The following is a 15,246-nucleotide window of genomic DNA, read 5'->3' as shown; positions in this document are numbered from 1 at the left end:
TGGTAGCCTAAGAAATTCATAGCAGAGATCTCCACATCCAACCCAGAAGGGATGGAGAACAGGCTCTAGGTTAGAGGAGGGCGACAGGAAACACATGTTCAGAGGAAGGAGAAGCGGCTGTTGTATTCCCCCACTCGGGGTCATGGCACCACTGGGCCATACACCATGTTGGAGGGAAGCAGTCCCTTTGCTGGTCTTTGGAACCATTGTTCTCAGTAGGGCAGTATTTGGAATGTGGCCTCCATTCTCAGAAGCCTGGTGCACATGGAGGCGGGCTCCACCAATGCAGAAGCATGGCTCTAACGTGGTATCCGTGCTGGTCAGCCTGTCCTCACTGTGGCCATACTTGAGGAAAATAACTCAGAGGAGGAATCCTAGGCCTTTTTTCTCTGGGTTTCATAGCTTTCTCTTTGGTTGTGCACTGAGGCTGTCCATAAAGCTCTAGTGTGTGGCAGTGGAGAGCTCCTCAGCCCTTGCCACAAAGGCATAGACTGGGAGAGAGAGAACGAGGCTGGCAGAGAGGGAGAGAGAGAAAGATGGAGAGGGAGGACCTCTCCTTGGAGAATGAGGATTCAGTGGAGCCAACAGGAACAAGGTACTGTTGCCCAGGGCACAACCCTGTTTAGGTCTTACTCCAACCATGCTCAACCTTTCTTCCAGTCCCTCCCACCCCCCAGTAGTGTATTCATCTTGAATGAGAATTTCATGTTGACATCAGAGCACTCACCATCCAATGCTTCCCTCCAAATCCACCTATGAAGATGGCTCATGTGGGGACTGAATCTTCGTCACAGGAGCCTTTTGTGGGAGATTTCAGATGCAAACCCTAGTGGTGTGCTTTGGCAGATGCAAGAGGACCTGAGATATTCTGGAGTCCAAAGCCTTCGGTAGGAACAGACATTAGGTCTGTTGAAGTGCTCTGCCTAGTTCTTCCTCAGGGAGGACTGTGGAGGCTGTCTTTGTTGGTATTGGTGCTGAATTGGAGAGCTCTCAGGTGTGTGGCTCTGGCCTTTTCTGGCACAGGCTCTCAGATGTTGGCGTGTCCTAGGGAGCACCTCCTGAGTGCCACCTTCTTTTTGTACACCCCTCTCTCCCCAGAGCGGAGGATTCCAGCAGAGGCCAACGTATTTTATGCCAAGAATCCTCACAAAAAATCCAACTTTGTGCTGAGGAAAAGGAGCCTCTCCCAAAAGAATGATGGGTGGATCGAGCCTCAACCTCCCTCTCGTCCTGCAAAGAAGGCTCCTGCCCTCCTGAGGATGCTTGCAAAACCATTCTGGGGCTGTGTGCCTGGGCGGGGCTGAGGCAGCCCAGGAATATTTACATTGATTACTATTTTCTTCAAAGTTTGAATCTATAGTTTGCCATTGTCCTTGACCTTGTTTAGTAACACAGTTGTTACTCTATCCTGTATTTGTTGTTTCCATTAATATATTATTATTATTTTAAAATATATATGTTTTTGTTACCTGATCTACTGTGATGATTTGAGTATACTAAATGTAGCAGTGATTCCTAAAGGACACATCCAAACCAACAGGAAGGAATGCTTCATTCTATCAGCAAGAACTTTGGTTTTTAGGAGTTTGGCAGATGGCATTATCTGAGTCAGTTTTCCAATGGGGGCAATGAAGTATCAGCTATGATGGTTCAAACACAAACAAAGACACACAAACACACACAAGAGCACACACACTCACTGAGAGATAGATAGACAGATGGAGTTGGTCTCTGCTGAAATACTTTGGAGACATGGTTCTGATTTCTCCCCCTTTGGAGTATTTTCAATTGCACAAGGTGTCTTGCAAATGAACCCATGTCTGAGGAAGACATGCATGTGTACTTCACATGCCACTTTTCACATAGCAGGAAGGTCATGTAATATTTTTCATGCAGCTGTCTTTTGACTGTGAACCATCCCATGAGGTCAGCTGTGGAATTTTCAACTTGTAGCATCACAATGGGGATCCACTCTTTGGATTTGTGGATATTTCCGATTTTCTTGATTCAGATTGGAATGATATATATATATTAGTTTTTGATGAAAATTCTGCATTTGATGGTAATGAATGTCGTGCATCTAGGAATCTGTAGAGTGCAGACAATGAATGGATGCCTACTGTTGTCTGGACTGGTCTGAAAAGTCCTGTAGCATCTGAGCATGTGTGAGGGCTGTACAGGTCTTGCCAAAAGTCCAGGTCAGATGATCCTGCACAAAGCTGAACTCCTAGTGGTCTCCACAACAGTGTAAGCGCCAAGGAGAAACTCACTTCCACACAGAAGTTGGGAAGCTACCTTATGAAGGTGATCATAGATACGGGATTATTAATATATCCAGGTTGGCATCTATTATTTTTTTAGCTTTTGACTTTCGCAGCTGTGGGCATCTTGACAACCATCAACTCCCTGTAAGCACAGACAACTCTATAAGAACCTGAGGATAAATTTCCCTGTGCATGTCCCCTTGTGAAACTGCTTAAGCACCACCTGGTTTACACACAGGTGGAATTTCTAGATCAAAGTGTGCATGTTTACTTCTTTGACTAAGCACTGACAGGTGGCTCTTCTGCATAGCTCTACCTGTGGCCAGGATTGTATTATCTAGCTTTCTAACTTTTGCATGTTGAGTAGATACATAGTGGGAGCACACTGTTTTTGTTGGTATTTTTCTTCTTATCTATTCTGATGCTTTTCACTGGGGGATTTTTTCCTGTGAAAATGGGCTTCCTCTACTTGACCTTATTTTCTTCTTTTTAAAATTTTTTCAATGTGACTTTTTAATTTTAGTTTTATTAAAGACATTGCCCCTTGCTTGCATAGTCTATATCTAAAGCACTAGTCCTTGCTCCAAGGCCCAGCTTGCTCTCAGCTGCCCCAGGAGGGGAACAGTCTTTGGCAGTAGACAAGAGATGCCCCTGCAGGGGGCACAAGTGCTTTGGCCCTCTGGTGTCTTGCCAGCAGTGCTTCTCATGCTCACAGAGGGTTTCAGACACTGAGTCAATGGTCCAGGTGGTCTTTTGTTCAGTCTGATCTCAAATTGAGCTCCTCTGAGAGGTCATATTGAAGTCCTTGTGTGTACCTGACCCATCATTTTAAACAATATTCCAAGTTCACTTTTTGTGTGTACGTGGGTTCTGGGGATTGAACCCAGGGCCTTGAGCCTGTGAGGCAAGTGACCTACCTGAGCTACACCCTCAGAGACCCCTGTAAAAGTATTTCCCCTTTGCCTCGGGGTCTAAGTTGCCAAGGCTGACCTCAAACGTTCCTCTTGCCTCAGCCTCCCTGGTGGCTGGCATGACAGGCATGCACCTGGGACTGTCACACTCGAGCCTGTGATGGGAACTCATGTGCATCTGTCCAGGGCTGAGCATGGTTAGGCAGAGCTGTGCTCCAGGCTCCCTGCAGGGCTGTGGAGGCTTCTGCTGCCCAGCAGCCCTGGTGCCATGGCCAGGGCTCCTCCCAGCCGAGGGCAGGCAGCTGCCCATTGCTGTAGGCTGACCTTATTTTCTTCTTATGGCACTCGTCCGTTCTCTGGACTATGTTGTATGGTTTGTCCATTAGGAGTCTAACAGGTCCTCTAGAACCTTCAAACAATTAGTAAAATTCCTGAACAGTAAGTGAGCGCGCGCAGAAATTGGGCTAATATTTTGGGAAGAACAATGTTGGATGATATATTCATGGCTTGAATATATCATCCAACATGAAGTTATATTTTATTACTTACAAAATAATAAAATAATGAAGCAATACCATGGGCTGAGCTAAAATAGATCCTTAGGATCTTAGGCATTCTGTAATAAATCTGTGTCACTTGAAGTATAGAGTTGATCGACTCTGAGTAATGAAACAGAAGTAAAGGTATCAAAGCCAATGATCATCTGTTTCCAATTTTCTGTGATTTGGTTCAAGTGGTAAAGTGGTGATATTTATTAATAATGGATCGAATAGGTTCATAATTGTTTTAGAGTACAATTAGATGCCTTCAAACTTTAGGCTACATGGGCACATTTGAGAACGGTTCCAGCCATTCTCTCATCCTTTGGGTCATTCCCCTCCTATGTCCTATGAGACATTTTCTATTAGAGGCTTTAAGAAGAAGAAGAGAATATTCTGTAAAGAAAACCTTGTGATCTGTGCAGTATGAAGTTGAATGGATTCATTCAGAAATCAGAAATTCTATTGAAAGATATTTATTGGCATGAGCCAAATAAAACCTATTTTTAGGCATCCTGGTGAAGACAAGGTTTTATCTTTATGTCTCATTTTCTATGTTTTGTTGTTGTTGTTGTTGTTAGAATGAAATTCATATGTTGCCAGACCATTCTATCAGATGTGTAACTAGATGCCATTTAAATTACCCACTTTTACATGGTAGACAGTTTTTAATGAACACTGCCTGTCTGCACCTTTTTTAAAAACAGGACTGGGATCAGAAGCCCAAATACCAATGGTTAGCTGGAGCATATTTTTCATTTGGCCTATCTGTCAGTATTCCCTGAGGTCATCTGTGCAATCAGCTTCGTTACTCCTGCTCCCTCACTGGATTTCATAGAAACCATATGCTATGTATGAATCAGGGACACCAAGCCCACAACATAGCATTCTTGGAATATCCAAAGTCCCACTTTTCACTTCGCCATGCCTGAGATCAGCAGTAATATTTATCAGCAAATGTGAGATTTTCAAAGATCCAATTCTATGTGCTCCTTTCTCATAGAGCCTTAGGCAGGGATATAGCATACATAAATATTAAGTAAAGTCCATAGTTTTTAAAATGTCATCCATTGAATAGTTGACACATGTCTGAGATACTTTTTATTTTGGAGGAGGTATTATTTAATAGGGAATTCCAACAGCTACCTAATAGTGAAATGAGAAGTCTTGCATCCATTTTATTTTGTTTCTGATGATTTTTATGAGTAAGGGTAAGATACTTCCTTGTTCTGATGCAGATGTTGCCCACTTTTGTGAATGGATGCGGGGTGTCACCTACTACTTGCATATCTGCATATTGGGCTTGACACTGCTATCGTACTTGGTAGTTGGCAAAAAGTCAATACTGAAGTTAAGCTCTTGTGTTCTAGCAGCAGAGCTGAAGATCCTTGATGTGCCACCTTCTGCAATCCATGCTGCTCTCTTCATGTTCCTTATTGACTTCCTGGTGATGAGCATCATGGTCTCCTGGTCTTGAGAATGGCCAAGCATTGCTCTGTGAATGTGGAAGATGGGCATGTGGAAGGCTCCAGGGAGGAGGGATCATTGAACATGTACTCGAATCCATGTGCCTGTTGAATGACCTGTTTTTTTATTTTTGGGTTTTAAGGGAGACACTGCCCTAAAACACTTCTGTGCAGCTGGGGATGCAGGCTTCTGCTTCACCTTGCAGGAAGCATTAACGAATCCTTTCCAGAAGACATGAGAAGAGAGAAGTGAGCCTCTGGTATCATGCAGGTTCCTTGCATTGCCCATGGGCTAGAAGAGAGAAGAGTTGCTTCATGAGATTTGATCCCCTTTTTCCTGAAAAGTTCCACACAGAGGTGAGTCCCCAGCATGTTTAGAAATCATTTCAGACACCTTTCTGGACGGAATTGAATCAGAGCCCCTGATGATGTGGAAGAGCTAAAGATGGGTTTGCTATGAATTTTCTATTTCATTCATCAGGGCCTGAGTCAAGTCAGTCATTGTGCTGTCAACACATGAGCTGCTGGTCAAATGTGAGGAAGTGGTCTTGCTTTATGAAAACACCACCCTGATTCAGTGAGCCAGAGGCCGCCTGCAGTCCCTGTTTTCCTGTAAAGGCAGATTGCTGTGGATGGCCTCTGGCCTCGTCATGCAGCCCTGCTCAGAGTAGGGGATTGAGGGACCAGGCAGATCCCTAGTTCCTTTTGACCTTTATTGCCATTGGGCCACCCCAGGGTCCTTGGACTCTACCTGGTCTTCTGGCCTGGGTCAGGGGATGTGAGGTTTGGAATCCCCCTCTGTGGCAGGATCCCAGCCCCCCAGCCACTTGAGGTCAGCACATCCTTCCCTAATTGTGTTAGAGTTGGAGACTTCTCCCACCCATCCTCATCCATGCTCATCCCACATTTTGTAGCTTGGCACCTGAGGACCTTTATTCATTGACTTAGTTGTTAGTGATGATGGTTACTAAGACTAAGTGACTCTTTCAAGTCACATCACTTGCATGGTAGGGCTAGAGCATGGATCTTCCTAATTGATTTCATGGGACTCTCTCATGGAAACTGTGACTGCTTCCTAAACACACACTCTACATTTGGAGTGTCAAAATTCTTGCCACTGCCTCCTTGGCAAGTGTATCTTGTCTTCTACGTGGGAATTTCACAAATATTTTCCTTTGGTTTGTGGAGGTCATGCAGAAGGGATTTCATTTGAAATAGCCCAAACAAGAAATACCAGTTGTCTTTTTCGCACATGGATGTGTGTAGTGAACACCCCTTTCTGTGTGCTTGCATGAGTTACTCCTTTGAATTTGTTGAAGAATGGTTGGCTGGGGAGCAAGTTAACGAGAGATGGATATCAATGGTTGTCAAGTATTCTGACGTGAAGAATGTATTGAGGATGTGAAGGCTTTTCTAGCCAGTTCCTATGGCTCAGTCAGGGATCAGTCAGAGGATTCTGTCTGGTAGACTCTTTGGCACAGATGTCAAAGTGGCCTGGTCTTACCCTGTCCAGGACTGAATGCTGAGCTTGAGTGGGAGCTTCTTGTCATTTCAAGCATTTCCATGAGTCTGTCCTCTGTTCTCTTGTATCCAAGTGGTTTCTAATAGGAAAGCAGAACAAAAATTGAAAGTATGGTGATTGATTATTTTTACCAATGTTATTTCAATCCACTTTGTTTAATACGAAATTACTTTATGCTTGTAAGATTTCATATGTGAGGAAATAATGAAAATATTGGGGTTAGGGGATGAGAATATGCAAATCAAACATTTTTGAGCACCAAGACCCGTTTTTTGTTTTTGTTTTTGTTTTTTTTTTTTAACTTAAATATTATTAAGTGCCAGAGGACCACTGCTGCCATTCAGCCTCAACAACCTCCAGGTCCAGCCTCCAGGTGGCCCATTTCACCAGGGTGTGTGGGACCACACTGTCCTGGGATGAGAGAACAGTACCCACGGATGTTGACATCTCACAGAGTAGATATTGCCAGTGACAGTAGGGAGCTATTGGCACATGAGGAAGGGAAGAGCTCTCAGGATGGGAAGAGGGGGCCGCTTCGAGACTCATTGGGTATGGCACGAGGCTGCTGGGTGTGGTGTTGGCCTGGGCCCACTGAGTGGGGCAGATCCGTGGTCTGTGTTTCTGTACCCTCCTCTGTAGCCTGTGTTGGCAGCAGATCAGGGAATTGCGATCAGAAGTGCTCCCAGTAACACAGGCACCAGCCGCAAGAGTGTGTGCCTATCTGTTTCCCCACCTGGCCTGACTTAGTGCCTGTCTTGCCTCAGGGCTGAGACCCTACAATCTCTGATGAGGGTGTCTGTGGTCCAGATCCAACCTGCATGGCCAACATGCTCAGACCTTCAGCTGGGTCCTAGGCTGCTGCAACCAAACTCTGTTAACTGGGTGGCCGACAACAGAGGAAGTGTCTTCCGTTGAGCTCCAGAGGCTCAACACAGTAGGTGTTGGGCTGTCCCAGTGCCATAACCCCTCCCAGGTTTCAAGGGGACTGTCTCCCCAACTCTCCCAGCCCTTGCCCACTCTCCTATTGCTGCCCACGATCTGTGGTTCCCATATGGGCATCCCGCCCTGGCTCCAACCTCACATATCCGGTATCCCCCAGTCTGGGTCCAGACTCTCCTCTTCCTACAAGAATATCAGATATTGGATTTGGTCCCAGTTGATGCTGTGTTCCATCATGTGAGCTCTTAGCTTCATCACTGTGCAAAGACTCTTTTCCCACACAAGTTCGCACGACTTTTGGCTGGCTAAGAATTTTCAGGCGACACTTTTCTAATGAGTACACTTTCCTTCCTTCCGATCTCCCACCAGTGAGCATTCCTCGCACCCTTGTCCTAGTTCCTTTATGGCAGTTTCCCTCCTTATGGCTGAGAGGACCTAGTGACCCCTGAATTCACACGTTCTCCTTAACCACCAACACACTGCAGAATTCTCCAGGGGGCCATATATGCTCCTGGAAGTTGGTGTTGGAAATAGTTCTCCATCCATTAATCACTCCCTCACTCACTAATGTCCTTGTGTCCTTGAGAAAGGCTCTCCCTTTCCTGGTTTTCCTGAATAGAAATCCTCTTGCCTCTTGGGTGAATAGGGTTATGGGTTGTGCAGAGGGTGTTGGTCCACTGAGCATCTTAGAGACTGTCCTTTATGGAGCCTAATGATCCTCACTGGGGAATGAGGCCAGGGTCCTAACTGTGGTTAGTTAGAGAGGGAAAGAAGGACAAGGGAAACTCAGATGTCCCTTCATGGCCCCTGGAGTTAGAGGACTTACCCCTTTGCACCTGGGATCAGGAGACCTCATTTCCTCGAGGACACGCACACTCAGACGTTAATCTTGAGTGTGGGTTCCTTTCTGGGGTCCAGGGCTGTTGTTAGCCACCAGGAATGACAGTGCTCTCCATGCTGAGTGGAGCCATTTTTGCCAGGAAAGAGAGCCCATGGTCACGCCTTGTGCAAAGCATCCCACGCCAGGGGCTCCCATGCCTACATTCCTGTCCTGAAAGGAAGCCACTCAGAGGCAAGGTGGGTCCAACCACCTCCCATGTGTTCACTCATCACTGTGTTCCAGCAGTCACCCCAGTGAACAGTCCTGATGGGATTGGATGTGGCTCAGAATGTCACCCTCATGAGCTCTACCCTGCCACAGCTGCAGTTCTGCAGTGGGAGAAACTCAAAACCTCAAAACACATGCACATGAAAGAAAAGAGCAAGAGCCAGAGCCCAAACAGGCCAGGTGTGGCAAAGACAGCTGGAGTGCCTAGGTTGGGACTCAGAATTATGTCAGTGGGGTGGCATTGCTGCTGGCACCAGCATGATAACCGAGAGCCAGCCCTGCTCATTTTGGGGAGCAGTGTGTTGGGGAAGGCAGCAGAAATTGAGAGGCAGGATTGAGTTTGGCCCTAGGAGGAGGTTGGGTAAGAGGCCAGTGTGGGTTGGAGAGCCTGGGCAGATAGACAGAGGCCAGGGCACACCCCAAAGCCTGGAGACTGCACTTGATGTCCAGGGTTGTGAAACACCACTTCCCCTCTTACTCACAACTGAGAGCAAGGGGCATTGATGAGTTCAGTTTGTGTGCGGCTGCATCCAAGGTGGCTCGGCTAGGAACCTCTGTTTCCTTGACTCAGGAGGCTGGGAGTCCAGGCTCCACTGAGGCTCGGCTGGGAGGATCGGAGTCTGAGTTTATGCCTGTGTTCCCTGTAGGATCCATGTTGGCTGAGCCTCAGTGTTTTTGTAATGAGAGGATGGGTGACCGTCATGTCTTTATCACAGGACACACTTGCTAAATGGATTTGTTTGCTCTGAGGAGGAAAGAGAGAGGGGGGAGTGGTGCTGGAGACAGGGATGCAGACAGGGGTCATGGACTTGGCATAACTCAGTCTTGGAGGTGATATCCCATCACCTGTACCCACTTCAATTCCCATGAATCCAGAGGCTGAGCCCCCTTGAGGTGAGGGGTGAACCGGTTCTGGGCAGCAGGATGCTGTGGTACCTCGGAGTCTCTGTGAGACCCCAACACTAGACACACTTGGCCCTTTTGAAATCTTAGGAGAAGCCTTGGGAAGTTGTATGGCAGAGGGGAGCAGCCTCTGCATCTCAGTCCCCTCCAACTTGCCATGGTGTAGAGAGGGAACTGCAGCCACGATGGGACGGACATTGGCCATGTCCCTGTGTGGGACACAGGCCTGATTGAGTTAGGGTGCATTCTTTGTCTCTCCCTTTCTTGTGATTATCCCATCTCTACATTTGTGCTTTAGCCTCCTCTGAGTCCCATCTCTGGTTTCAGAGAGAACAGAGGGTGTTATGGGCCAATAGACACAATAAACCCTAGAGATTAGATGCTACCCTACTTTCCAGAAAAGACTGGGCACACCATGAGTTGCACAATGATGGGACCAGGGTCCAAAAGCTGCTGAGAGGGAAGGACTGGTTGTGAATGCATTTTTGAAGGCTCCAAGCTGGAACTCTAGTGGCACCAAGCAGGGCAGATGCTGGTGGGGATGTTTGGGTAGTTGTTGGTGAACACCTGCGCACCTGAGATGGGTAGGCATGGAGGAGAAATCGGCAGCCCATAGGGCTGTTGAAAGTGGTCTTATGTGAAAAGAGGCTCAGGTATGGGCACAGGAAATGACATCATTGCCTTGACAATGGATCAAACAGAACATGGAACCCTGGTATCCAGGCACCCACTTCACTGACCAAGCCATCCGAGCTCACTTGGTTGGAGCCACTGGAGGGAGAAGGATGTTCTCCTGTGGTTGCAGACAATGCCGAGCCTCAGGCTCCCAGGAATCTCAGGGCGGGCCAACTAGCCCTTTTGTGGATACACTGGGTGAGGCTTCATCTTAGACGCCAGAGCCTCTGGGGATTGTCGCAGAGGAGCTCAAGAGTAACAGTGAGTAGCACAGGGCAGGTGAGCCCAGCAGGCCCTCTAGTCTGATCCCTGATGAATGGCCCAGGACTCCTATTCTGACTCTGTGTGTGTGTGTGTGTGTGTGTGTGTGTGTGTGTGTGTTTGTACTGATGGGAACTGTCCCATTGTGCTTTGACTCTAGTGTATTGGCACAAGTCATTTTTCTGTTTGTCACCATTTCCATTTTGAACCCACCATTCTTGGTCCCAACCCAGGGTGAAAATGATCAGAACACGGAGGAGCCCTTCAGGGTTCAGAGCCTTGAACCTTACAGGCAGGACCAGCTTAGGAATGAGCTCCTGCCTGTCATTTGTGGGAGGAACCTACATTTCAGCAGCAACATGGGGTTAATCTCCTGGGATTTCATCCCCACCCAGCAGGTGCTGGATCTCTTGTTCCCAAAACAGCCACCTTCTTCAGTCTTTACTCCTGGTGCCACTCCACATCCTCCAAGGGGACAAGAACCTCAGGTTCTGGATGGATGTTGTAGAATGCCCACAGAGCCAACTGCCAGGCTGGGTGGGGTGCAGTTGCTGGGCTTTGCTGATGTTGTCATCCCCCACAGTTCTTGGAACCTTCTGTGGCAGTGGCATCCAGGACCCCAGCAGCTGTGAGTAGCAGCTCCTCACTGCTTCACTCCAGCGAGCAGGTGGAAGACAGCCGCGTTGTTCACGTCCTCCTAGAGGGACAGAGCCTGAGGGAGACAAAGCGCATCCCGGTAAGCCCGACAGCAGGGCTGCCTCCTGGGTGTCCACACAGTGGAAGGCAGGAGACACAGCCAACCCCAGGGCTATGGTGGGAAATAAAGAAGAGAGAGGTCCGTCTTAAGGGCTTGACCTGAGGAGGGAGAGCATCAGCATGCCCAGCTTCAGTGGTGAGTGGGCCTGTGTATTGTGGGTTTTGCAGGCCAGAAGTGCAGACGGAAGTGCTGTGGACAGATGAAGGCAGAGATATGTCCAGGGTGCAGGCTGCAGTGCCTAGAACTTGGTATTCTCAATGAGTGAAGTTGGAGCAGAGGAGGTGCAGTGACTTGTCACATGTGTAGGAGGGGATGTGTTCCTGGTGGCAGGGAAGAGATCCTCCTTAGCATGACTAGGTGTAGGAATTTGGGGTCGGGATCACCTGGGGGGTCATGCCAAAGCTTCGGAATGTTAGGCTTTGCATGTATGTAAATACGGAGCTAAAGGGGTTCTTGGCAGAATTTCTATGGATGTGCAGTAGACACGCTAATGCTGCAGGTGTCCAGCTGCAGAGGAGACATGTTCAGTGACTGCCAGTGCTGAGTCAAGTACATCATTACAACCAGACCCGCACCGAGCTTCCAGAGGCCAGGGCCTCTCAAAGCTATCATGAAGCACTCAAGTGCACACTCTTGTATCTGAGTCTGTTTTGTGTCGTGGCAGTCAGGACCCAAATTTTCAGTGCATCTGCCTCTTCCACCCACAAAGGCAGCCTGCATCCCAGATCACACTTGGTGCGCAGATCCCTGGCCCATTGCTCTCATCTCAGTGAGATGAGAGTGTGTCTGTGCATAGGCAGTTTGGTCCTTTGACATGAGTGGAATGTGGCTCCCCAGGGGGAGGGGAGATGGCAGGTACAGGCAGATATTTGTACCAGGATTGTTCTAGTAGCACATTGCAAGAACCCAGGTGGTATATGGAGGACACACTCAGGTAGCAGGATAACAAGATTGTGCCCTTGTATATGTAGCTGAGATTTCTCCTGAATGTTTGACCACAGTCTTCTGGGTAGCTCTTCTAAAAGCCATTCTCTGATGACATTTGTCCCACCCTGATCCAGGTGACCTTTCAGGAGACGGTGACAAGCCTCATCCGCAGGGCCTTGGACCAAAATTTGTTGCAGCATGAGGATGTGGACAACTTTGAGCTGCTGTATATGATGTCTGAGGATGAGAGTAAGTAGGACAATCAGACAGTGGGGAGACATGATCCACAGTGGGCTCAGGATAACTGACAGCCAAGAGAAAGTGGGCCTTGGCCCCAAAATACCAAAGTGTGATGGGCCTGGCGGAGACTCTCAGGGGTTGTGGGTGTTTTGTGGTATAATCCTTGAGTGCCACCTAACAATTCTCTCCACTTCGCTCTGCAGAAATCAAGGTCTCTGACCACTCACTCGTGTGTCTGTCCATGAATCTGGGAATACAATCTTTCATGGTGAGGAAACGCCCCCAGGTCAAGGGAAAGGAGGTAAACACCTACCTTATTCAAGCTGTGCATGTGCTGCCATTCCACTCCGACCTGAGGAAATAAGAAGCCTCAGCACCTGGACATATTTGCTGGAAGCCCATAGAGCCAACTGACAGTCTGGGGTGGCTTTCTGTTTCTGGGTTTGCTGATGTTCCATCCCCCACAGTTCTCAGAATCAACCTGCAAGTCCTCCAGGCCGCTTTCCCACAAGCAGGTGGGAGACACCTGCTTAATTCGTGTCCACTTAGAAACACAAAGTCCAGAGATGGCCAAGAGTGTTCTGGTAAGCCTGGGAGCAGGGGTGTCCCGTGGTGCTTACACCTGGGTGGGGAGCAGACACTGGTCCAATACCATGGACTACTCATGCCCTCTTGAATTTGGAGCTTCTGGATGATCAGGAGGATAGATGGGAATCAAGAAGGGAGAGGTCAGTGTGAAGGGCTGGAGCTGAGATGAGCGAGTGCAGCAGCTTGTCCACTGCCATGTCTGAGGGAGTCTGTGTGTCAGGTGGCAGCATGCAGTCTAGAAGGGCAGGGACAGGTATGGGTGACAGATGAGAATAGGACAGGAACTAGGTTGCAGGTTCCCTTGTATGGGATGCTGACGTCTATGGAGGAGGACAGCAGTGTGAGGTTCTCCATGTTCCTTGAACAAGGAGCTGAGAGAGTCTCTCTGCAGAGTCGATATGGATGTGGAGCAAGCACACTAAATGTCCAGGTAACCCAATGACCACCCTTGCCGGATGAGGTGCCCTCCTACATCCCAGCCAGCACTGAGCCTCTGGAGGCCAGGAGCTCTCGTGGCTATCTTTCAGCTCTCCTGTGTGTGGTCATGTTCCTGGGTCTGTTTTTGGCCCTGGCAATCCAGACCAAAGCCTCTAGGTTTTGTGCCTAGGCCATTCCCAATGCCGCCTGCATCCTCGGGCAGACCTGGGATCTTGGAGGCTATTGTCCCATTCCTCCCAACTTGTGGGATGAGATTGCATCTGTATGCAGGTAGTGGGGTCCTTTCACTCCGAGAGGAGTGCAGCTCCACAAAGAGCAATGGCAGGCCCAGGAAGTCCTATGTACAAGGATTGGGCTAGTAGCCTGTGGGAAGAGCCCACACGATGAGCAGGAGGTCAGCCTCGGGTAGTAGGGTCATGGATGTTGCCCTTGTATTTAGAGTGGAGGTGCCTCCAGAATGCCCCTGCCCACTGTCCTTGAGTAGTCACTTCAAGGCCCATTTCCTGAAGGCCTGTCTCCCATGCTGCTCCAGGTGACCTGCCACGATAGGGCTCCTGTAGTCATCCGCAGCGCCCTCGACCTACACTTCCTTACTGAGGAGAATCCAAAAGATTATGAGCTGGGCCAAATCATCTCTCACCGTCAGAGTAAGTGAGACAATCAGATAGCAGAGAGCAAGGGTCAGGATGTGGACTCAGGTCAACTCTTAGCAACAAAGAGTAGTCTCTGACCCCCAAGAACACTCCAACAGGTGTGTTGGGTTCGTGCACAAAGCCAACTGCACTTCTGCTGGTGGAAGGTCTTGAGGTCCAATGGTATACCCCGGTGGATATTGCGGCTCCCCACCAGGTGCCCTCCCCTGGACATGAACAGGCATCCAAAGCTGACATCTTTGAGGAGTGAGGAGGAAAGCCTCTCTCCAGGAGCAGTATGTTTTCATGGTCTGGGATAGGAGTGGTTTCAAAGGAACATGGGAATGCATGGGCTAAAGTGGGAACTGGCAATTTGTGGACTGAAGCAGTACTATTGAAAGCCTTCTGTGTGACCAAAAAACCACTGCCTGGGCAGAGCATTGCCAGGATTCTAGCAAGCAGTAACAGGATGAAATTGGGAAGAAAACACAGCCTGGGAGACAGCCTGAATCATCTGTTTTTGCATAAATTCCATGGTCTTACGCACCTGAGTCCACGAGGCAAGGAGTGATCACAATAGCCAGGTTGTGATCCCTAACTAAAGTCAGATGAGGGCTTCCTGAGCACGTAGCCACAGAGCTCATCTGATAATAATGCCAGCGCTTTTTCGTTGGTTGGTTGGTTGGTTTTTGTGAGCCAAACACCACAGCAGCCATTATCCCAGCCTATGTACCCTGAAGACCACCATCCCTATGAGTTCTAGGATCACTTGTCTCCTATCTTAACCTACTGTTAGGTTAGTAGAGTCTATGGAAGAGGAAGTCTGTCTGGGGCCTTGGTAGCCTAAGAAATTCATAGCAGAGATCTCCACATCCAACCCAGAAGGGATGGAGAACAGGCTCTAGGTTAGAGGAGGGCGACAGGAAACACATGTTCAGAGGAAGGAGAAGCGGCTGTTGTATTCCCCCACTCGGGGTCATGGCACCACTGGGCCATACACCATGTTGGAGGGAAGCAGTCCCTTTGCTGGTCTTTGGAACCATTGTTCTCAGTAGGGCAGTATTTGGAATGTGGCC

Source organism: Urocitellus parryii, chromosome Y (assembly GCF_045843805.1).
Source record: "Urocitellus parryii isolate mUroPar1 chromosome Y, mUroPar1.hap1, whole genome shotgun sequence".
Classification (NCBI taxonomy): domain Eukaryota; kingdom Metazoa; phylum Chordata; class Mammalia; order Rodentia; family Sciuridae; genus Urocitellus; species Urocitellus parryii.
The sequence above is the reverse complement of the archived record's forward strand: the minus strand, read 5'-3'. Positions refer to the sequence as shown.